Source organism: Enhydra lutris, unplaced genomic scaffold (assembly GCF_002288905.1).
Source record: "Enhydra lutris kenyoni isolate GAN:26980312 unplaced genomic scaffold, ASM228890v2 scaffoldscaffold27, whole genome shotgun sequence".
Classification (NCBI taxonomy): domain Eukaryota; kingdom Metazoa; phylum Chordata; class Mammalia; order Carnivora; family Mustelidae; genus Enhydra; species Enhydra lutris.
The window spans coordinates 22,047,106-22,071,832 of NW_019154111.1; positions in this window are offsets into that span (position 1 = coordinate 22,047,106).

Genomic DNA, 24,727 nt, shown 5'->3' on the forward strand with positions numbered 1-24,727 from the left:
GAGGTATATCAGAGAACTTACTGATGACCTGTTTCAGCATAACTTTAGAAATCTCTTTAGAAGGCAATCATTAAAGCATCTTTGTAAACCACATGAGGGGAATATTTTATATTTTGGGGTACTTCATTTCTACAGAAAAAAGGGCCAATTTTGTTTCTGGTTTTAAGAAATCTGATTTTTTTAACCCAACTATATCAATAAATCATCATTATTTGTAGAACTCCCCCCTCAACTAAAAATTGGCAGCTGATAAAACAGAAATATGACCCTTAGTCCCCACATTCTATCTACATATTGCAGCACAAAGCTATATTTAAATTTATGGAGATTGCAACAAAAGGGTACATTGAAATTTTGTATAAATAACTGACTTCATTTGCATAAAATATGTGGTATGTTTTATATATAAATGATATGGATGACACATCATTCACTCTTTCAGGGAGGGTGTTCTATATACTGTGGTGCTGGACATGAGAATTGGTGGGGAAAAATTGACTCTTGCTTCAAGGAGCAGATTGTTCTGGAGATATGTACTCTAAACATTTTCTAATAACAGAGACTCAATGGATCATTGAATCACCCATCTTCTCTGGTTTTTATTCATTTTGACTAATTCTGTGGCTTTGTAAGAGTGCTGGTTGGTAAAGCTGTAGCTCTGGTCAAAAAATGGGACAAGGCCAGGGCAGAGAGATGTTCTGTGGCCAATAAAAGGAATTCTGTTCAGGCATATATGGTATCCCAACATTCAACTTCAACTAGATTAGCTTTATAATACTTTCTAAAGAGAGCCACAAGTAAAGAGCTCTTATTGATGGAACATAAAATCGGCTCATCTTGTAGGAACCAATAATCCAAATCATATGAATACTCCTGCTGCCATCATTTAATTTAGAAGCAATGTAAGTTACTAAAAATTCACAAGCAGGCAACAGTCTACGGCCACCGTGGGAAATTACTGAGTGTTGAAATGGCTTGCCTGAGATGGGGCTGGCTCTCTTTATATATGACCCCTTTCTTCCTGGCCTCTAGCAATATTCTGTAAGTTCCTGGAGGACAGACATATGATATATCAAACCATGTCAAAACATAATAATTACTAAATGTTAATTATAATGTTGTTCAGATTCTATATCTTGCAAAATCAACCTGTAAAAAGATACGTGTCATTTATTATTTAAGTCTTGCATATTTCTTTACTTTTATTTCTATGTTTTCCCGGGTTTATCTACCATTTCCATGTTTGTGTACATATCATGTGTTTGTGTATGTAAATTTGATTTAATTTCATGTTTTGAATGCCAAGTAAATAAATAATAAGGATTTTTTTGCCAATAGATATGAAAATTTAAAATTAGGAAAGCTAGTCCTTTCATGAAAAATTACTATAAAAATACCAGAGAAATATTTCAAATATAGGTAATTATTCTTTCTTAAATAATGCATTCTGAGCCCAGTATGCCTTTTTATACTACTAAAAATAGTAATGGCTATTATCTCTACTCCTCTTCATGAAACTTTGTTTAACATAGGCCATAATAATATGGAGCACCTGGGCAGCACTCTGCCAACAACCTCCTAGCCTTTTAGATGGCCATGTTTCTCCCCGTGCCAAAATTTCTCTACAGGACCTCTAAAGTGAGCTGTATATAACAGGAATTCAATTGCCATTTATCTGTTTAAGACAAAACAAGACATTAAAAACTCATATTTTACCATCAACTAAAGAATAAAGTTCACATTCCTTAACATATTCAAGACCCTTAAGTCTAACTCCAGCCCATCAATTATTATTTTCTATTGGTCTTTCAATTATACCCCATATCCTATCTACATTAGATACCTTGTTCACTAAATATACTTCATTAAAACAAATATTTATTGAACATCTTGTTAAAAAAAAAAAAGAAAGAGAAAGCAATTTTATTAATCTTTTATTCATGCTGCCTACTTAACTGCTTTGCTTAGAATGCCCTTTTCCAGTACTCCAGCCTGGGCAACTCCCAGGCAACTCCCACTTGATTTTCATGACTCTGTATTTCATGACTCTGTATTATTGTCCATTGTCTCACTCAGCTCTTTCCTCTGAGATATCACAGCATATTTCCTGCTGATTTGATTTTAACTGTTAGTTTACAAGTCTATCTTCACATATTCTTATAAGGAAAGGGATCACTCTTCTACCAGACATAGCTTGTGCTTTCATATTTGGAGCTTAAACCAAGGAAAAAGAAATTCTTGTATGCGGGGGTTCGAATCTCTGAAAGTCCATTCATTCATGGGATCCATCAACTGAAGAAATGGCATATGCTTTAGAAAGTAAACCCAGACTAAGAAGACCTCTAAGTAAACCTTTGAGAAAAAGAAAAAACAAAAAAGACAACTCTTATTCCCTTGATAATTATTTTTGCATATTTCTAGCAGATTACTTTTGCCCAGGAACTTTTGCAGTGGCAATTTCCATGTGGAGATTGGACAGAAACTATGAAGTAAAGCAACAAGTTCCTGAAATCCTTTGGGGCTAAAAGAGAACAACCAGTCCAGATGGTAATTGGATTAATATGGGGCCTTCAAACTCTGAGAAAAAATTAATTACAGAAGATCAGAAATATGTCTTTTTAAACAGCTTTTTGAGGTATAAATTACATACCATAAAATATTCTCTCATTTTACATGTACATTTCAGTGGTTTTAGTAACATAGTTGTACAATCATTACCACAATCTAGTTTTAAACATTAACATTACCCCCAAAATATCTTTTCTGACCATTTGTGGCCAATTTCTGTTCATATCTCTAGTGCCAGGCAATCACTGATTTCTTTTCTGAGTATAGGTTGTCTTTTCTGGACATTCCATATAAATGGAATTGTAAAATAATCAAATCTTTTGCTTCTGGCTTTTTTTCACTTAGCATAATGTTTTTAAATTTCATTCATATTATAGCATGTATTGATGTGGAGAACAAAGGCAAAAGAAATATTAAAAAAATAATAAAGTTTCTTAAAACTTACAGCCCATTGACAAGTACTTGAAACAAACAGAGTGACCTTTCTTCAGGAACTCAACTGCCTTAAGGTTAATACTTTGCTAGAGGCAAAAAGCAGCCAACAGGGACATTACCCCAACCTCTAGGATCCTGTAAGTCTTCTTTAATATACAAAATTCCCTTTGGAGACTTCTTTTATCTCTACCCCCTGCCAAGATATATAACAATCATCCTCTAAACATATAGCCCACTGATCTATATCTATAGGGTCTCATGACTAAGGACTTATTAGTCTGTAGTAAATGACCTCATCCTAACAACAGCTAGCCCCTCAAGGTCCTGGAAAACTTGCTTCCAAATTCCTTAGAGACATACTATTCGTCCACTCCCAACTTGAAAGTACATAATTAGTCACTCCTCACAATCCCAGTGCAGTTCTTCTGCCCATGGGTCCTATCCCTGTGCTTTTGTAAAACCACCATTTTTGCACCAGATGTCTCAAGAACTCTTTCTTGACCGTCTGCTCCTGGCCCCAATATTTCACATCATGTATCAGTAGTTTACTCCTTTAGTTGCTTAATAGTATCTCATTGTTCAATACACCACATTTTGTCTATCCATTCATTGAATGCTGGATATTTGAATTGTCCTAGTTTGGGTTTATTATGAATAATGCTGCTATGAACGTTCATATATATGTCTTTATATGGATGTATATTTTTATTTCTCTTTGGTAGATTCCTAAGAATGAGACTTTTTAAAATCATATGTTAAGTTTATTTTTAACTTCTATGAAACAGATAAAATGTTTTCCAAAATAGCTAGAATTTCCACCAGCAATGTATGAATTCCTATTTCTTCACAATTTCAACAGCGCTTGTCTTGTTGATTATATCAGTTCTAATAGGTGAAGTGAAATCTCACTATACTTTTAATTTACATTTTCCTAATGACTAGTGTTTAAGATTTTTCAATGTGCTCATTAGCTTTTCTCATATCTTCTTTTTTGTAAATTTTATTAAAATAGAATCTTTAATCTGGGTTGCTTGTCTTATTATTGAGATAGAAGAATTTTTATGCCCTGAATAAAACCCCCTTACAACAAAAATTGTTTGAAAGTATGTTCTCCCACTGTGGGCCTTACCTTTTCATTTTGAGGTAGGGAGGATAGTGTTTGTTGTACAAATATTTGCAATTTTATGAAGTTAAATTTATTACTTTTTTCTATTATAGATGATGCTAAAATATCTTTGCCTAACACATGGTCACGAATTTTTTTTATTTTTTTTTGCTATATTTTCTTCTAGATGTTTTATAGTTTTAACTTTTGCAAGATCATTTTTGGGTTAATTTTGTGTATAAAATGGTGTAAGAGTCTGGGGTATAATAAGAAATGTATTTGTTTTTCACTTCTGGCTCCTGGCACAGATCTCCCTAAACACTTGGAACATCCTGAATGAAAAGAGTCTTTCTGTTATTTCTAAGAAACTTCCTTGAGTCAAGAGTTTATGCTAATGGTGACTGAGGGTGGGGCCCCTAGGTAACCTCAGAATGGGGCTGGCCACCAGAAATACCAAGAGATTAGAGGGTTGGAATTTTTTACCCAAATGATGCAGCTTCTAGGAAGGGGGAAGGGCTGGATATTAAGCTTTATGAAAGTTCCTGAACAAAGAGGTTTGAGGAACTTCTCCACTAGTAAATGTATTCAAATGCTGGGAGAGTGATACACCCCAGTTCCACAGAAACAGGAACTCCTGCGCTTGAGGATCCTCCTAGACCTCACCCTTAGTACCTCTTCAATGGTTATCATCTTTATTATTCTATATTTCATCCATATTGTAGCATATGAATATCCCATATTAAGTTATCATGCTCATTATCCATTATAATCATTATAATAAACCAATAAACATATATAAATATTTTCCTGAGCTTTGTGACTCATCCTAACAAATGATCAAACCTGAGGAGGGGATCATGGGAAGCTCTGATTTATATCTTCTTACTGCACCAAACTACAAGTTCTGCCATACGATATATTTTTGGTGCTAAATATTTGTGTGTATTCAATCATGTTTTTCCAAGTAGTTGTAACTTAATGATTAGAAAAGACTTTTAAAAACTCAAGTATGGGGGCACCTGGATGGCTCAGTCATGATCCCAGCATCCTGGGACAGAGCCCTGCCCTGGGCTCCCTGCTTAGCAGGGGAGCCTGCTTATCCCTCTCCCTCTGCCCCTGCTGTGTTCTCCCTCTTCTCACTCTACCTAAATAAATAAATAAATAAATAAATAAATAAATAAATAAATAAAATCTTAAAACAAAGCAAAACTCAGGTTTGTTTCAGCTATGCCAAATGTTGTTGGGTGAGCTGGGGAGGCCCCGGATGCTGGGGCCTCAACCCAGCCAGACTCAAAGGAGTCATGGAAGGTTCTTGGTCTTATCACAAGAATGAATTCAAGGACAGACACACAGCACAGTCGATAAGTGATGCCAAGTGGGACAGTTAATTAAAGTGAAAATTACACTCTTGAGACATGAGAACAGGCAAGCTCTAGAGTCTAAGAGAGCTGCACACCCTAGGGGTTCGTTTTCTATCTTTTATTGACAGTTGTTAACTAAGGGATGGACAATTTATTACTTGGGGTGGGAAGCAGGGTTTCCTTGCTTTTTCTTCCTAATTTGGTCAAGGGTTTCCTGTCATGGCATCCCCCTTCTTGAGCTCCTCTGGTTTGATCCAGCTTTTTAAGGAATGCTGTCAGGACAGGCCTCTGACCTTCCTGATAGCTGGCTATGACTTCCTCCTTGCTGACCTCTAAGTATCCTGTTAGAAGCTAACTAACTGGCTACTCTACCAAAGGTACAGTGTGAGGGGGCTTTTTGTACCTACGTGGGCCAGAACTGTATTCTAATTAGTGCCAACAATAATAAAAAGGTGAGAAACTGAAGGAAGGAATAAAATTCAAAAGGTTAAATTAGAGTCACTGACCAAGAGCCTTTCCCCCTCCTGAGTTTCTACTTTCTAAAACACTAACTGAAGAGATTGACTTCTGTTTTCCTAGGAGTGGTGGAAATCCATTATAATTTCTTTCTTAATTGTTGATTCTTTAAGGATTTATGTTAAGTGTCTGTGGGTTTAGTGATTGTAATGTTCTGGTGCTTTCTATAGTACCTGTCACATAACATCTCAAGAAAGACTGTTAAATAAATAAATGTATACACTTCAGTAATTAATCTTCACTTTGTCATCTAATATACTTTTCTTTATATAAAGACATTCTCAAGGACAATTGACATAGGTAGCCAGAATATTAATGTATCACAAAAGGCTATTATTTTTTAATTAATTTATTTAGTTAGTTATTTGACTTTCTGTGACTTTATTCTTAGTTTTCAGGGTGTAATTTGTTTGTTTGTTTTCCTCCTTAATCTGTTGTTAAGAAGCTTTAAGAGTTAGAATTTTCTAATTTACTATTAATTTGGAAACACTGATGTCAATCTTTTATAAGAAGAAGTTAAAATGCCCTACATGGAGCAAACTTGGAGATATCAATTTGGCTATTTAGAGGTTCTTCCCTGATCTTTTTTTTTTTTTTTTTTAATTTTTATTTGTTTGACAGACATCACAAGCAGGCAGAGGCAGGCAGAGGGGGGGGGGGGGAGCAGGCTTCCTGCTGAGCAGAGAGCCCCATGCCAGACTCGATCCCAGGACCCTGAGATCATGACATGAGCCGAAGGCAGAGGCTTAACCCACTGAGCCACCCAGGCGCCCCGGTTCTTCCCTGATCTTAAATTTTAGTCTAGATCATTGAGATGGCCAAATAAACACTATTTCATTTGGTGAGATTTGATTAAGTATTATTGGTTGCAGTTAAGTATTTAACATATTGTTCATTTTGGAAGTTCTATTTTATTAAAAAGGAGATGGTAGTTGTAATAGTTGGAATCACCTGGAGTTTCCTCACCTGCCTCCTACATAACCCCATTAGTGAGTATGGCTGTTTTATATGCTTTTGACAGAGTGAAATGACTCACTCTATCTAAATGCCAGATATAGGATTTCTTAAAAATCAGTTAACATGGGAAAGTCAACATAATGAATTCTCATTCTGATTAAATTATGAAGATACATGGTTTAATATTTTCTATCTACACAAATCTTACTTTTTGTTAAGTGATAGTTGATGCCTATACACATCAGTCTGTTGGTTCATGAGATAGATTGGGCTTGTTGCATTCTTACATGTCATTGTTAATCCATCTAAAACACATGGCACCACATGTCAGTTTACTTATTGAAGCTGGAAAGGTATCCATTGGAGAAAAGAGTCCTAGAGCATTATTTGTATAGTATTTATCTTTCTCAAAGGAGTTTTTATATTTCCAATTTCCAATTTTGTTTCCTTTCTTCTTGCTCTTGATAATTTAAAATGCTTACATTTTAGATGATGCAATTTGAAATGTCATTTTTCAGAATCCATAAAATGGTTATTTTAGGTTCTGAACCAGCTATGAATTTCTTGGACATAACAGTTAAATTTTGCTTATCCCTTTATGTATAGTTCATGTTATTTCCTTGCAGAAAAGTCTAACTGGAACAGCTGTGCCCAGTTCCATTCTCAAAATGAACATTAGTTGCTACTACATCACTGTGTGCCTCTGTAAAGTGGAAAGGGGCATTTGAATTTGGAATGATTTACTTTCTCAGGTTCAAGGTAAGTGCTAGCTTATCAGAGAAAGAATCCAAATAGATTTAAGACACCAGCTCTTTACCTCTTCATTCATGTTTAGAGAATATTCCATGGTATCAACACCAGCAAAGGAATACATACTTCAGCTCTTATGCTTCAGAATCTTTGCTAATGAAATATCCTAGCCAAAGTTTGCATGTTTCACACTCTGGCTCATTTTCACACCTTCAGCAACCAAAAAAGCATGTTCAAAATACTGCAGTCAGCTAATGACCTATGTGGATCTAATATAAATCCTTGGTAAGAAACTTTCGTCTTTGCCCAGTCATCCCTCTTTGACACAAAAGTAGTTTCACCATTTTACAATAGTAGCATCAATGTATGTTGATAGATACTGACTTTCTCTGTTAACATAACACTTGATAGATGCATTTCTGAAGCCAGCGAAAAAGTATTTATTCAAGTAAATTATGATGTAAATGGCATTTCTTAAGCTTATATTTTTTCAGCACACCATTCCCAAAGCACATCGGTTTACTAATGTTCAATATGGCCTTCAAGGGATTGTTTTTAAACGTTTTGGTAGATCACTCGTATTTCAGATTTTCTGAATCTTGCTATAGACCCCTATTCCTGCTTCCTCCATCTTATTTTTATAGTTATTTATTCGGTTGTCCCAAGAAAAATAAATGGATCTATTTTATATCTTAACAGAACCATCATACCAATACAACAATAATTTTGTTAGTGATTTATAAACATGTACCAAAATCATTCCTTGTAGTCATCATCATAATGTATCAGTCTTTTTATGGAACATATGAGGGAGATAAGAAACCATTAAAACCTATATCCAATAATGTCACATTCTGGCTAAAATATGTTTAGAATTGTAAAGTAATAGCAATAGTACTTTCTGGAATTGAATCTGTATTTAATGATGCAGGAGTCAGGGATTCTTGGTTGTCTGCTTTGAAATGCTAGGCCATAAGCAGTGTTGAAATTAAACTTTGAAATAGCTCTGTTATCACTGACAACTTACAGTAGTATTACTGATTTGGATATATTATAGATTATTAAAATATTTATTGTGCCAGTGGGTGGGATTTTCATTCCTGATGTTTTGATTATAGTAAGAGTGGTAATCTTACAGTTCTCCCTTTGGGTATAGTAAAATTCTTCCAAGTGAAAGAGAATCAATCATAGATTTCACATAAACTAGGAGCATTTTAACCACTACAGAGAGAAGCTGTACTTGACACTGAAATTTCTTATCTCTCCACTGCTCTTCAGCTTTTTGCTTTTTTAAAATTTTCCACTCATGTTAATGTTCATATAGACTTTGATTATTTTTTTATATTAGGGATAGATCTTATCCTGTTGATAGTTGGCATCTTTGCCAGAGGGAAATCTATTATCTGAGTGTTAAAGAAAGAAATTATGAACTATGTCCACTTTCATTTCTTTTAAAGTCAAATGAGCATCTTTACATTATATGAGTGATTAAAAACAAATAGATTACCTATAATTGTTAGAATATTAAAACACATAAAAACATAGGCATATATGTTCATGCATTAAATATATTAACTGAACTTTATGCAGCTTAGGACATTCATTCATTCATTTATTCATCCATCCATCCATCCATCCATCCATCTCTTCAACATCTATTACACATTTATTGTGAGTGCAGGTGGCACTATGGGTGTTTAAATTGAGTTGAACAGGTGCCCCTTTTATAAAGATATTTTTACTTCTTGGCACATGTCATGAAGCTATAGGTAGATAAATACCATACAGGTACAATATATAGATAACTACCACTTCTCTTTTTATGAAAAGATATATAATTTATGGAACCATGTTGTAGATATATCATCTATTTCTAACAGGCTACAAATTCTTTCTAACTTCATAACAAGGAAGAATGATATCAAATGCGTGTGTACAATATAGATGTAATACTTAATTAGATAAAGATTCCAGTTTGAATGGAGATGCATGTGCTAAAGTTAGAAAAAAGAGATAGCAGGGAGTTGTGGTGGCTAAGAACATGGCCCTGAACTTATTTTGCTGTGGCCAGAACCTGGCCAGAACTTATATTGTCTGTGACCTTGGGAAATTTTGATGCTTCTGGGCCTCCATTTGTTAATTTGCATAATGGGGATTATTATAAGAACTAGCTCCATAGGGTTATGTAAAAATGGAAGGAGATCATACATGTAAGTCCCTTAGATAGTGCTTGGCCTAAAAAAAAATTCTCATTAAATGTTAACCATTATTGTAACAAGTTTATACATATAAAAATTCATTGACTTGGCAACCTTCACAACATTTTGGTTATTACTTAATAAGCAAATATTGAACCTTAACATTTAAAAGATCAAGAAATATGACAATCATGATAACAGTGTCAGATATATGTTATGAAATGGCAAGTGACCAATTAAATTTGACCTAAAGGAACATTTTTTTAAAAGACATGATTTTGTAGTTACTGATTTCAATATAAGTGACTGACAATGGGGATTTATTTCTTTGCTTTCCATGTATTATAATTATACTTCCATTAGAAACTATTCTAAGGAGAATAGTTAAAGATAAGTAGTCACAAGAGTTATTCTGTCTTAAAATGGCATTTTAATTACTTGCTTTTAACTCTTCTGTTGATTTATCTGGAGCTATTACAGTAAGTAGGTTCTAAGCAGGAGTGTGTTATTAGAAAGAGATGTGTTTCCAAACACTGGGAGATGAACTATACCAATGAAATCACCACATTCCTTAAAGTTCACTTCAAATAGTATTCCCATACTAATGTTTCTTTAACTTCTTCAAAGAATTTTATATTTCTTCTCTACTTCCTTAGCATATTGTACATTCTATACATTTTTCTTTTTTGAAACATTTATAACTTTTTATTGTATATTAATCTTCCTGACCTCAACAACACATATCAGAAGGTTTTACTGGCTTTCAAGCTACAGAGTTCATTATTTACATGTAGTGTAACAATTTAGGTTTACATTTTTTGATACCTTGTTTCATGCAGTATTTAAGAGAGAGTGCCTAAACACAGAAATATAACCAGCAGGATATTAAAATGAGACTCATCTTAGTTTTTCTCTTTTTTTACTGAAATATAATTAACATTCAGTGTTATATTTTCAGGTGCACAATATAATGATTCAACAATTCTATACATTACTCCGTGTTCATCACAGAAAATGTACCAATAAGCCCCTTCATGTATTTCATCCATCCCCCTTCCCACCTACCCTCTAGCAACCATCAGTTTGTTCTCTAGGAATTTAAGAAACAAAACAAATAAACAAAGGGAGACTCATCTTAGTTTTGAATGAAGCATGAGAAAATAAATATAAGGTACCAAGGAAGTGTATAAAAATCACTTCTCGGGGCGCCTGGGTGGCTCAGTGGGTTAAGCCGCTGCCTTCGGCTCAGGTCATGATCTCAGAGTCCTGGGATCGAGCCCCGCATTGGGCTCTCTGCTCTCTAGGGGAGCCTGCTTCCTCCTCTCTCTCTGCCTGCCTCTCTGCCTGCTTGTGATCTCTCTGTCAAATAAATAAATAAAATCTTAAAAAAAAAAAATCACTTCTCTGAATACATAAATTCTATAAAGGAAATGGTTTATAAAAATTGTTCCTTGCCTCTCTATCAAGGAACAGAGGCCAGGAATGTGACCACTATGGAAACTTAGAGGGTGAGAGAAGGGTTGGCTGACTAGCTTCTGTGCAGAGAGAGTTGAGAATGTGATGATGTGTTGTCATTGACCAAGATTCCTAGAGATTACTAATTCATGGGACATGTTTCTCAGGGACCAAACACATCCCTTGACCATTATGGGGCGTGAGTGTGTGGTCATCTTGGCTCTCATCTGTTAGAACCCCTGCTAATTAATTGATAGTGGTCTTCAGCATAAATATGAATCAATGTCCATGGATTGAGAAAAAAGTCATCAAAGACTTCCACCTAGATCACTGGAACTGAGGAGAAAGGGACCCAGCAGACAACTTTTGAAAAATCAACAATAATGCCCAAAAAGATAGGTGTCAGCTTTAACCACCTTTGAGACCCACCCAGGGATGTCAGCTTTAGCATCTGCCAAACAAGAGAAAGAAACCGCACCCACATGAGAATTGCCCTATCTTTCCCTACCTTTCCATTTTCCCCTACTTAGATTCTGTAGGGAAATGAAATTACATCCAGAAAATGGAGGAGAATGGTTTACAGAAAATATTTCCTCTGTAGACAAATAAGCATAACTGTCTATGCCTTTTCTTTATGCTTTATAGAGATACCTGTTAATCTAAGAATATATCTATAGAGTAAGAAAATATGAGAATATTATTCTCTCTCGATCATAGTGTTTTTTCATTTAAGATTTGGTGAGAAATGGAAATGCGTAGGTATTATAAAAAATGATAAAGAAACTTAGGTTCTTTGTTAAAATATAATTTGAAGTCTTAGGAAATATAAATGTTTCTTTACAAAAATGTAATCTGAGGTCATATTAAAGAACTTGTAAACTGGACTGCTGACTGGATTCATGGGGTTTATTTATACAGTATTATAACATGAGGCTAAATGGTTGTAAATATACTATTTGCATATCTATTCAGATATGGTTATTTCCATGACAGATAAATACATTCTTACCACTTGGTAGAGCAATTGTAGTAATAAATATGTACATTGGTATTTCCAAAGATAAATTTGTCTTCTTAGCAGATTTAGTAGACATGCAAATAAAGCTTTAACAGTGCTTGGTGGAATATTAAAATTACTGCGGAGTGCCTACTTTTACTGCTAATGTAAGCCAGAAATTTGAGCCATATGCTAAACCATTGGTTCCCAAACTTGCCTGCAATCAACTGAAGGCTTCAATAAAAATAAATACCAAAAAACGAATGTCTCTGTCTCATCCTCAGAGATTATAATTTAATTGGTCTGGGATAAAGATTATAATTTAATTGGTTCGGGGTGAGGCCTGAGCTTTGAAATTTTTTAGAGATCCCAAAGTGATGCTAATAGGCAAAAAAGTTTGAGAACCTCTGGGCTAAGCAATCATTCTTTTATAATGTTTACAATCATGTGCAGCAAGAACAATTTCCTATTCATTAATGAGACTGCTAGTTCTGTAATGAAACAAAACCAAAACTCCATTCTTTTCTGTAAACAGAATTACCAGGCCAATTCCAGAAATCTCTACAATAAGGTTTAATGTTGCATGCACTTGGTCAGTTAAAAATTCCTTAAGAGGGAAGTTCATATTTGTTATAATATGGATAGTTTACTAAGTATTATGTATAATTTAGAAGTTTTAGCAAAATCTTGTATAAAATTAGGTCAGATCCAAATTCCATAATACTATTTATTTTTTATCTGGCTATCAAAGAACAGAAACTTACATTGCATAAAAACAATGTCTTAAATGAGTAATAAGCAAAAAAAATTAAAAATAAAAATAAATAATATCTTGAAAAGGCAATCCTTCATTTATATATCTATGTCATTTAGTCAATCATTTGTTCATTCATTCGTTTATTCATGTCTTAGGTTATTATATTTTTAGCTACTACTATGTGGCAGTTTTGTGCAAAATGTAGGAAAAAAAGAGATGAAGAGCACTATTATTTCTATAGTTTTTTGCAAATTCTATTATTCTTTGACATATACTTTGATGTAGTAATTCTATTTATTGCAAATTGCTAGGAGGAAATAATAAAAATGAGCACAAATATATATATATATATATATATATATATATATATATATATGAATGTTAAGCAGCATACAAATTACAGTAGAAATTTCAAGATAAGAGAATTAGAAAATTATAGTAAATCCATATTCAGGGATGGGGTTGGTTGATGGTTTACACTTCTCATTTTCTTTTTCATTATGTATTTTTTCCAGCTTTATTGAGATATAATTGGCATAGAATATTGTATAAATTTAATGTGTACAGTGTGATGATTTGATACACATATGATTACTACAAGAAGATTAGTTAACATCTCTGTCACCTCACATAATTGCCGTGTGTGCACGCACATGCGTATGTGTATGTGTTGGGAACATTTCAGATGTACTCTTCTTAGCAAGCACTTTTTATTTTCAATAGTTCATAAGTACTTAAGAGTGTGAGGAAATTCTTGGGATTTCTTAATAATGCTAATTTTCAGTGTGGATTATGTATTATATATCAGGTTCCGTAATAAATGTTTTACAATAATTTGCTAGTACTGATCTTCACAACAAGCTAATTATGTAGGGTTTTTTTAATTCTCATTTTATGTGTAAGAAATTGAGGGAACAGAGAAATTAAATAACTTGTCCAATGTCATACATCTATTGAATGGCTGAGCTCAGTTTTAAAAGTCCATGTCATATACTCTCACCTATTATTCTGAATTCTTAATGAAGAATAGCAGAACACATAATTGTGCGGATACAAGAATCAAAATTTCATTTTATACACTGAATGTTTCATTGTGGAGGAATAATAAACAACTTCTGCTATCTTTTTTCCCCATCCCTTTTTTCTATTTTATATAATGGACATGGATTAAATTTATAATCAGGATGACAAAAACATATATGCATACATGTGAGAAGCAGGAAATCATTTTCTCTTTGCAGGCCTGTCAAAGGCTGGGCATTTGCAGTACAGTATGGGAGAGGAATTGGGCATGACTGTGTGGACATCTTGGCTCTCATCTCTTAGAATTCATCTCCATTCTTTATCAGTCAGTGAGCTCCTTGACAGGTGTAAAACCTAGGGAAGAAGGAGAAATAAGAGGATAGTACAACCCCTTTGTGTCTGCCTACTTTCACAATCTTGAGCCTTATATATATTATTTAAAGTGGCTTCCCTGGGTCGGCCTAATAAATAAGAGAAGCCAATTCTTTCTGTCTGTGTTCTTCATATATTTCTTGCTGAGCTTCTCTCCAGCATTTCCTTGAGGTGGGCAGAAGCACCTCTGATTTGACAATGTTTAGGGCTCCTTATTCTCCTCCCACATAACTGGATAGGACAGGATGTGCCATCACCAACCTCACATGGATTTCTGTCTGGGCCACGTCTGGTCAATAGGAAGCATTCACCCATCTCTGTCCCAACAGATTTTAAGCAAGCAGGCTAATACCAGTTTTTAGTGTAAATAGAAATCTAAAAAAGAAAAAAAAAACATTAATTTTTCCTGGTGCCAAAAAGGAAAGAGAGTCTTTTTCTTTCAGACTATTTTCTTCAGAAAATTGTAAATTCTTTCTCTATTCCTTTGAGATGTATGCAGTTTCTTTTTAAAGTTTAAATAAGCCACTTGCCAGCTTTTACAACCCAAAAATGTCTCTCTGGAGAATGGGGGGGGGCCCTCTTTGAAATGCAATCAAAGATGATAACACCTCTCTTTCGCAGTGGCAGGATCTGAGCCTGGCTCCTAGGTGGGCTGCTTAGCACCAGGTTGCAAAACTACCTTCTGTCATAAAGACATAAAAAGTTTATTTTCTCTTTAGATAAAGAAAAATAGATAATTAGATAATTTGTTAGCACAGAGGGTAACCCCAATATCAGGCAAATCTGGGATGAACTATGTGTAGCAAATGGTGCTGTCAAGTCCTCTTATTTGAGGACTAGTTATTTATTTTGAGATCATATATGCAATGGGTTGTATCTGCTTGGCTATATAAAAGGGTGAGATTTCTTTCTATATTTATCATCTCTTTAGTGGACTGCCTTTGATGGTCTTCATATTCTGGTTTAATGCCTATTCAGTAATAAAATTGTTTTCCTTATTTTCAACTTCGTAGAAACTTTTCCTGGGCTGGGAAGACATTTTGGTTTTAATTCAATTTCTCCAGTACAGTACAGCAGCCCTTACTTTCTGGCTCTACCACCAAAGTCTTCCCTTCTTCCCTTCTATTACCCTCTATAAGTCCTCAGCCCACTGTCAGTTTGTTTTTCCTCAGTTATGAGCTAAGCACCTAACCTTCACATTTCTGTAGGTCACCACCTCCTCCTGTCCTCCAAAAGAAATGGTGTGAACTGTGATTATGGTAACAACTTTATCTAAAGAAATTTCTTCACTAATCACTTCTTTTCATGGTCTCTTACCTGTTCTTACAAACTTCATCTGCCTTAGGGCACCACCAGGACGTAGTGAAGAATTTCTTGGAAACTTAATTATTAGCTCATGGATGTGAGGAATTCAGAGTCACTTTCATATTTTGACAGTAATACTCTGAAAAACTTGTTCAAATGTGGAGAGAACATGTCCTATTCAAACAATTACAATAGCTACTCTAGTAAAATGTACATACTGCTTTGGGAACATAAAAGAAAGAGCTATTTAATTTGACTTGAACTGCACTACAGACTTTAACTGTCTGAAGATCTCTTCAGGGAAATCTTTTGTTATTTTTGCTTGGTTTTGTTTATTGTGTGAACTTTAAGACATGTTCTTTTTAGTGGCAACATATTCTAACAAACAGACCTCCCCCCATACACACACACACACACACACATACACACACTTTGGACTTTAATACTTATCATTACTAGTGCACCTATGAACTGAATTAATTTTTTGAAATATATCATGATGTCTCCCAACAGTCAAGATACATTATAATAATTATTTTTTGAGTAACAATATCTATAATTTAATTTAAAATACTTCAGTCATAGACAGTGTAATAGCAGGTAAATAATGGTTTAAGTTACAGTTTAAGGAATTCCCTGATCTGAAATTCAGGGGTAGTCAGATACATTTTAATCTGAAGTGTCACTCTTCAGAAACCACAAGCCTAGTCTATACATAACCTGATTTTAAAAAGAGGGTTTGCTATTTTACATAACTGTAATTGTTTTTCATTTGTAAAATTAATGCTTATTAGCTAATGATGGTTAGAAATGGGTCCCCATTGGTGTAATTAATAATATTGGAAATACATTATCTGGACAAAAGATTTTTAGAGACATCCCTCTAAAATTCATTTAATAGGCATAAGAATCTAGCCAGCCTTGGGTATGTTCTATGTACTGTTCTCCAGACATGGTTCCAAACAAATTTCTCCAGATGAATCTTGGTCTCTCTTATATGTGATTTGAACATTGTCACATTTGCTTTAAACAACTTTCCAAGGTTTCTCAACAACTCCCTGCTAACCCCCACCCAACAAAAGCCAGGATTTTTTAAGCTCGTGGAGGTTGTTTGACTATTTAATAAGTTTTTGTAGAACTTTGTCAGAGTTTATTTGCAGCCTAACTAGTTTCAGGTTATTGGAAAATAATAATCTATCACCTACCTCACACTGTTGGAGGTTGAACAAAAAGAACCTAATAGTTCTGCTTCAACCTGTTTTGGACCAGATCAAACAGTCACTAGGAGATGGGAAGAATGGGGATCACAAGGAGGGGAACACTTGGAAGCATTCTACATATTGGAAAATGAGTAATAATTTCTGTAAACTGGAAAATGAGGGATATTCTCCCAAGCTGAAAGGAAGGTGTGAGAGGAAATATTTCAACAGGGGAGTGTTATGAAATTGTCCCAAAGTACAAAAAAATGTGGCTCATTCATTCATTCATTCACCTAGAAAATGGCTGAAACTTTTGAGATTTTAGGGTAAAAAGCAGGCAAAGGCAAGATTATGTAAGGCTCTATATATATATCTATATATCTACAGAAGTGTTTATCAAACTTTTTAAAAACAACACATTGTAGCATACTTTTTATATTATACAAGAATAGAGACATAAATGATTAACATTTCGCAAAAATATTACATCAATGTATTCAGATGTTTTATATTCCACTCTATTATTTTTAGTTTATTCCATTCGATCTTATTCCACTTAGAATGCTAGCTTTGAACAAGTAAATTAATCTGATATACCAATGGATTATTCTCCACTTTGAGAAAACTCTAAGAAAACTCTGCCCTATAGAAATTAGAAGCTACAAAAACATTTCAAGCAGGTTTTATGATGACTAGAATGAGCATTGTTTCAGTAGTATAGAGAGAGAATGGACTCAAGATGTGAGACTGAAGGTGTAAAAAAGAGGTAGAAGATTATCACCCTGGTCCAGACAAGCTATTGAGAATGTATGAACTGGACATTTGTTTTCTGGATTAAAGGCAGAAAAATTTTAGTATAAAAGTGTAGAATTAGCAAGACTTGCTCACTAATTCTATGTGGGTGCTGGGTGTTAATGAAGGAGGTGGTATGACAGAGAAGAAAGATTCAAGAATACTTTCTAGGCTAACAGATTAAATAACAAGTGTATGTATAGGAGAGATTCACAAAAATATGCAGAAAAACCACAGTTCTGTTTTAATCTATTTTCTAATAAGAGAAGCTTACCATACTGTTGTTCTCAGCATGGCTTGAAATATTCCATGATTCTGTGATTTTTTTTTTTTTTTTTAAGAACATATCTTGTGAGGTATGCTGGCTATTTAGACCTTAACAGTTGTTTGATCAAATGCATTCCAAATCTGATGCAGCCTAAAACAGAATCCCTCTGGGAGAAAGATTCAAGGATGTGTATTGCTTAACAAGATCCCCAGTGGATCTTTGGAACAGTCGTATGACTGGATTGTAACTATTACTGCTCTTTATTTTTCATGTAAGAAAACTGAGTCTCCATGATGTCTAGTGATTTCTCAAATCCTCACTATTTAGAAGTTTAGCTAGAACTAAAATCCATCCAGCTGAGCACCTTTTCTCCACTTCAATGCTTTCCTTAAAACCTTCATACTTTATTATTCACTGATGACCTTGCCTTATACTTTCAAATTAAGACTACCTTGCGAGTTTACCTTAAAATATTTCTGTACTTTCACATTTTCAACCTTCCTTCGGTTCTGTCAGTAAGATATGACCTTCTTTATTGCTAAGACTCCTCTCCAACTGTTTTTATGGCTCTCACTGCCCCTTTATTCTTCTGAGATCAATGTGTTGTTCCATTTGCTTTCTAAGATCAATATTTTTCAGATGCTCCACTGGCATCTTTTTGTAAACACTTGCTTTGGTTAGTTGTATGACCCTCACTTTGTTGTTTAGAAACTACTTTTCCATATTGAGTTAGTTAGTATAGAAAATGAAATGATATTTAACTTTCAATAAAATACATTATAACACTCATTGTACCAACTTTATTTATTTACCTTAAAAGCTCATTAAATAAACTATTACCAACAATTTAAAAGATGAAGAAGTACTACTGAAGCTTATGTTTGTTAGAAATCAAGATGCATGTATGTGAGGGAAAGTATGCTGTATGGAAGAGAGGAGATATTTATTTCACTCTACTTGAAATTTCTATTTATTAAAGTAATATATAAAATAAAAATTAAAATAGAGTAAGGGTACACGTTATGAACACTCTAATGATGTCAGAATAATACATACTGGGGTGTCTAGTGAATTTAATTTAATAACAAAGATCAATAGAACATTCTGTCTTATCTATCTTAATTTTGGCATAGTGAGGGGAGGGTGATGATGATCTGGAAAATGAGAGTGACATATGAGTATTATAAAGTAAAACCTGTCTAGTTCTAATATCTTAGTTTTGAGAAATTAACTCCACTAAAGAAAAATTATGGAACTACTCGACCATAAAATCTCTCATTCTAATACTTCTGTCAAGTTTCATATACCTATGGATAATACCTCAATAAACCAGATCTTTTCAAGAGCAATTCCAAAATTTAGTAGGTAGAGTGGAAAGAACCCAATTTGATTCTATCTTCTATTAGTATGCCTTATTTGTTAAGTGATAAATCACGTTCTATAACCCTACTCCTAAAGTATTTGAAAGATTAGAATTTCTTTATTTGTATGTATAGATAAGAGCAAAGAATTTGAAAGAAGTAGATATTGGTTGAATATTGGCTCTGTCATTTACTACTAATATAACTATCATTGGGTTTCTTTGTAAAAATTAAATGAAAATTTGTTTTACAGAGTTATTATTGGATTTATGGATTTTTCATTCAAAGTAGGGAGGATGTTGCCAGTCACACATTAGCAGCTAAATAAAATGGTTTTGTTTTTAAGTTATTTCCCCAAAGTTGGAGTAACATCCCTTTATGTGTCAAAATGTAAACATTTAAAAAACATTTTATCAAAAACCCTTTTACAAAGACTGCATATTTTTCTGACACTTTAAGCTGTGTAACAGAATTGAAATGTTATTTTTAATTAAAAAGGGTCTAGGGACACTTAGGTGGCATAGTCGGTTAAGGGTCTAACTCTTGGTTTTGGCTCAGGCGGTGATCTCTGGGTTGTTGCACTCACTCTCTCTCTCTCTCTCTCTGTCTCTCAAATAAATAAGTCTTTTAAAAAGGGTCTAAAGACATAGGGTTCCTTAAAGTTGTCTCAGAGACCATGAATGAAAGGACAAGTGGGTGGTTCCACGGAGACCAGCTTCAACCTTATAAAATTGCCATGGTTGTATATACATATCAGCATTCTTTGTAAGATTTGCAAAGATTAGTCTCTGCTGTTCAAAAATGCACAAAAATTGAAATAATTAACCTATTACCAAAATTTATTTTTGAAACAATTCATACCTACAGCAAAGTTGAAAGACTACTGTAATAAACACACATATATTCACCTAGGTTGATCAATTATTAACATTTTGTTACATATGCTTCATATTACTTTCTATATTTCAGTCTGTCTCTATCTCTCTGCTTCTGTCTTTGGCAATAGATAGATGATAGATAAAGAGAGAAAGGAATCTTTTCTCTTTCTGGACCATTATGACAACTCGCCCCCTAAATATTTCACCATTGCCTCCTATGTACAATGTCATTCTTTTACATAAGTCTAAGCCCAATACAATGATCATACCCAAGAAATTTAGCATTGAGATTATATTACATTATAAAAGCTTTATTTGAAATTTCTCAATTTTCTCGATAGTGTCCATTGAAGTTTTATTGGAAAATTCAGATACTGTATTGTATTTAGTTATCATGTTTCTTTAATTTATTTTAAACTGAAACATTCCGAAGCCTTTTCTGGCTTTTGGTGCATTTATGTTTTTTAAGAATCCAGGCCAGCCGTTTCATAGAATGAGTCTCAAATTAGATGTGTTTAATTGCTTCCTTCTGATTAAATTGAGATTTTTTTTAAATGTTCGCAAAAAAGCTACATAATATCATTTTTATCCCATTATCTGTGATGTTAATTTTAATCACTTGGTTAAGGTGGTGTCCACTAACCTTCTCCATTATAAAATCATCTTTTCCAATCTACTTAACATGTAATCTGTGGGTTGATACTCTGAGACTCCGTGAATATCCCATTCTCCCAGTACAATTTAGCCAATGGCTTTAGTACCCATTTCTTCTGCCACTTCTACATTAATTAGTGAATCCACATTCCATAGTTTTTCATTCTTGCCTCATGGTTTAACTTATTTTTTTAAATTACCCATGTGGATTAATACGTTCATTTTAATTCATCATGTTAAAATCTATTATTATCATAATTACTTCCATGCAAAAATTGTCCTGTATTGAGCCCATGAAGGTTCTTCAAGCTACCTCTGCTTTTTTAAACATTTCCTTACTTTCTGAAGTAAGTTGTATACCAAACCTCTGACATAAAAGTAGAATCTAGGCTTACATTTTTCTCTTCTGTTCCCATCTGGTTTCAGTTATTTCTCCAGGACCTGGTTCACTTAATCAGAGGATGGTTTTTAGGAACCAAGATCAGGGCTTTTGGGTTGTTTGCTGCTACCTGGGTGTCACTGTTTCTAGGCCCTCTCAGTATATATTAAACTATATATATACACACACACATACACACACGCACATACACACACACACAATCATTTCTGTATTTAACCATTAAGTTCAGTATGATTATGTATGGATATCTTTGACTCTAATCTAATACTACAGGTTTTATTCTAGCCTCTTTTCTCACTTACCTGTAACTTCTCTCTCTGACAGTAAGAAACTTGGCTCCCATCATTCATTTACCTATTTGTTTAACCCTAGTATACTGGTAAAGTAGTTCAGAGTTGTTAACCCATACCCCCATGAGAAACAAATTTGACAACTAGAGTACAGTATATGTATAATTTCTTTAGTTTTTGCACTTACAAAATTAATTACATCAGCTCGTTTTTAAACCCCATTGCTTTGGTAAAGTTATGTCATACATCTGTGATATCATCACATTCATCTGTCAAAGTGCATTCCATTCAGGGATCCCTTGACACCCTGCTCGATTTGTTGTTGTTGTTGTTTTAGTTGTTGTATATTAAAGTTCACTCTTTTATAACCTACAGTTCCTTGGTATAGCATTCCATACAGATTAGTTCCTTCACTTTAAAATTCTCTTGTTCATTCAATTTGTTGACAACCACCCTACTCCTCTAATCTCTGGCAACTACTGGTATTTTCTGTCTTTATAAATTTGCTTATTCTGAAACATTATATGAATGGTATTGTAAAATATGTACCCTGTTGCTCTAACTCACTTCTCTTAGCAAAATGAATTTTCAGACATGTTATGGCATGAATCAATCACCCATCCCCTTTATAGCTGAATACTATTCTATTATATGGAAATACCACAATTTGTTTATCCATTTCCCTGTTGAATCTTGGTTCTTTCCATTTTTTGTCTGTTTGTGTTTAGCATTAAGCTTTCATATAGATATAGTTTACAGTTTATTTGGGTGAACAACTAGGACTGTGATTCCTGGGTCATATATTAAGTTCGTGTTTAACTTTAAAAAAAACTGCAAAACTGTCTTCCAAATTGGAAGATGGCAATGAATGAGAGTACCTCTTGCTTTCCTCTTCGTTTTTGTAGATATATTTTATGTCATGGTACAATACCAGATTATTTTTTCTTTGTGTGTAGGAGCTAATCTTGAGGTTTTAGGTATACTATCACCTGCAAATTTTATTCACTGTAGTCTTTTTCTAATTATTAAAGAGAAATCAATAAAAGCCATAATAATTGGAAAAAGACTACAGTAAGTTAATATTTTCAACTAATACTCGAAAAGAGTACAGTAAGTTATATACAACAGCTATAACAGTTTTTAAAAATTGTTCAAAAGCAGTAGAGATGGTTAGAACGTTGCCATGTCCCTGACCTTAGTGAGATTGTCTCTAATGTTTTTCCATTAAATAATTATGTGTATAGTATGTGTGTGGGTAAATATCCAACAATTCCTAGTTGTTAATCATTTTTATCAGAAATTGACATTAGATTTTGTCAGCATCCTTTTTCATTTAGTCAAGATGCATTATTTCCTAATGTAGATAGTGAATTCAGTTTGTTTTTATTTTTTTTAGGAATTTGCAGGATTTTTCATGGAAATTTATAGTGAGATTAACCTATCAAGTTTAGATGTGTTCCTTAGGGGCGCCTGGGTGGCTCAGTGGGTTAAGCTGCTGCCTTCGGCTCGGGTCGTGGTCTCAGGGTCCTGGGATCGAGCCCCGCATCGGGCTCTCTGCTCAGCAGGGAGCCTGCTTCCTCCTCTCTCTCTGCCTGCCTCTCTGCCTGCTTGTGATCTCTCTCTGTCAAATAAATAAATAAAAATCTTAAAAAAAAAAGTTTAGATGTGTTCTTTATCTTATTTAATTATTGATTTTATATTGTTTTCACAAAATTTGTTTAAAACTTTTATTTCATTTGTGGGATGCTTAGGCGGCTTAGCGGGTTGAATGTCTGATTTTGGCCCAAGTCATGATCTCAGGTCATGGGATTAGGTACCACATGAGACTCTGAACTCAGTAGGAAGTCTGATTGAGGATTCCCTCTCTCTCCCTCCCCCTACACACCTCCCCCTGTTAGCAGTCTCTCTCTCTATTAAATAAATAAATCTCTTTAAAAAAAAAAAGTTTCTTCACTTTCTGTGATTGGAATTATCTGGTCTTTGGAGTTTAATAGAATTTCCCTGGGAAATTACCTGAGTGTGCTGGGTTTTTTGGGTTTTGGGGGGTTTTTGTTTTTGTTACTTGTTATTTCTTTATCTTGTTAGATAGTTATTTAATACTAATACTAATAATTATTTGTGTTTCCTATGTATCTCAAACAAATTTGTGAAAACCCACATATGATTAATCAAGAATCTTTATTTTAATCCATCCAGATTCTAGATTTCCCTGATGTTTTCTGGGAAAAATGGTTCATTTCCCATGTACAAAGCTGTTGGCTGTGTCCTACATTTCCAGTCCTTTATTCACTCTATTATTTTTGTAGGTGTTTGTTTTAAACAATTTAAACTCCTTTTAAGTACTCATCATTACTATTACTAGGAGGGAAACTTCCTTCAAAAATGCAAAAATGTGGGGCACCTGCGTGACTCAGTGGGTTAAAGCCTCTGCCTTCACCTCAGGTCATGATCCCAGGGTCCTGGGATCGAGCCCCACATCGGGCTCTCTGCTCGGTGGGGAGCCTGCTTCCTCCTCTCTCTCTCTCTCTGCCTGCCTCTCTGCCTACTTGTGATCTGTCTGTCAAATAAATAAAAATCTTTAAAAAAATGCAAAAATGTATTCATTATAGGAAGTGGTTGCACAATTATACAACATTTTGTCTTTCCATAATAATTAACTCTTTCTGGACTATACTGCCTATAGTTGCATTTTCTCTGCTGGCTGCTATGAATAGAGGGGTGTTTTACACTGATGTTGAAGAAAAATCACTTGTTGGTCAGAGTTTTAAAAGAAAATTTTTTTTAATCCATTTCATAGCAGCATGACATTCCTGGTGTCCATTTATGCTATCAAAACTCAAAACAAATCTATCCTTCAACTATACTAAGTCCATTTTAAAGTATTTAACACTAATTTAGTAAATATATATGTCATATTTTTTTCTTCTAGAGACTTCCTCATATTCACTAAGTTAGTCTTATTATTAATTGTGTCTATATTGTTACCATCACTGAAGAGTTCCACCCACTTCACAGTGTTTGAATTTCTACGGCCAAGGTTCTCAATCACTTTTCACAACCATGCCATAGAGAGGAATCTTAAAGAG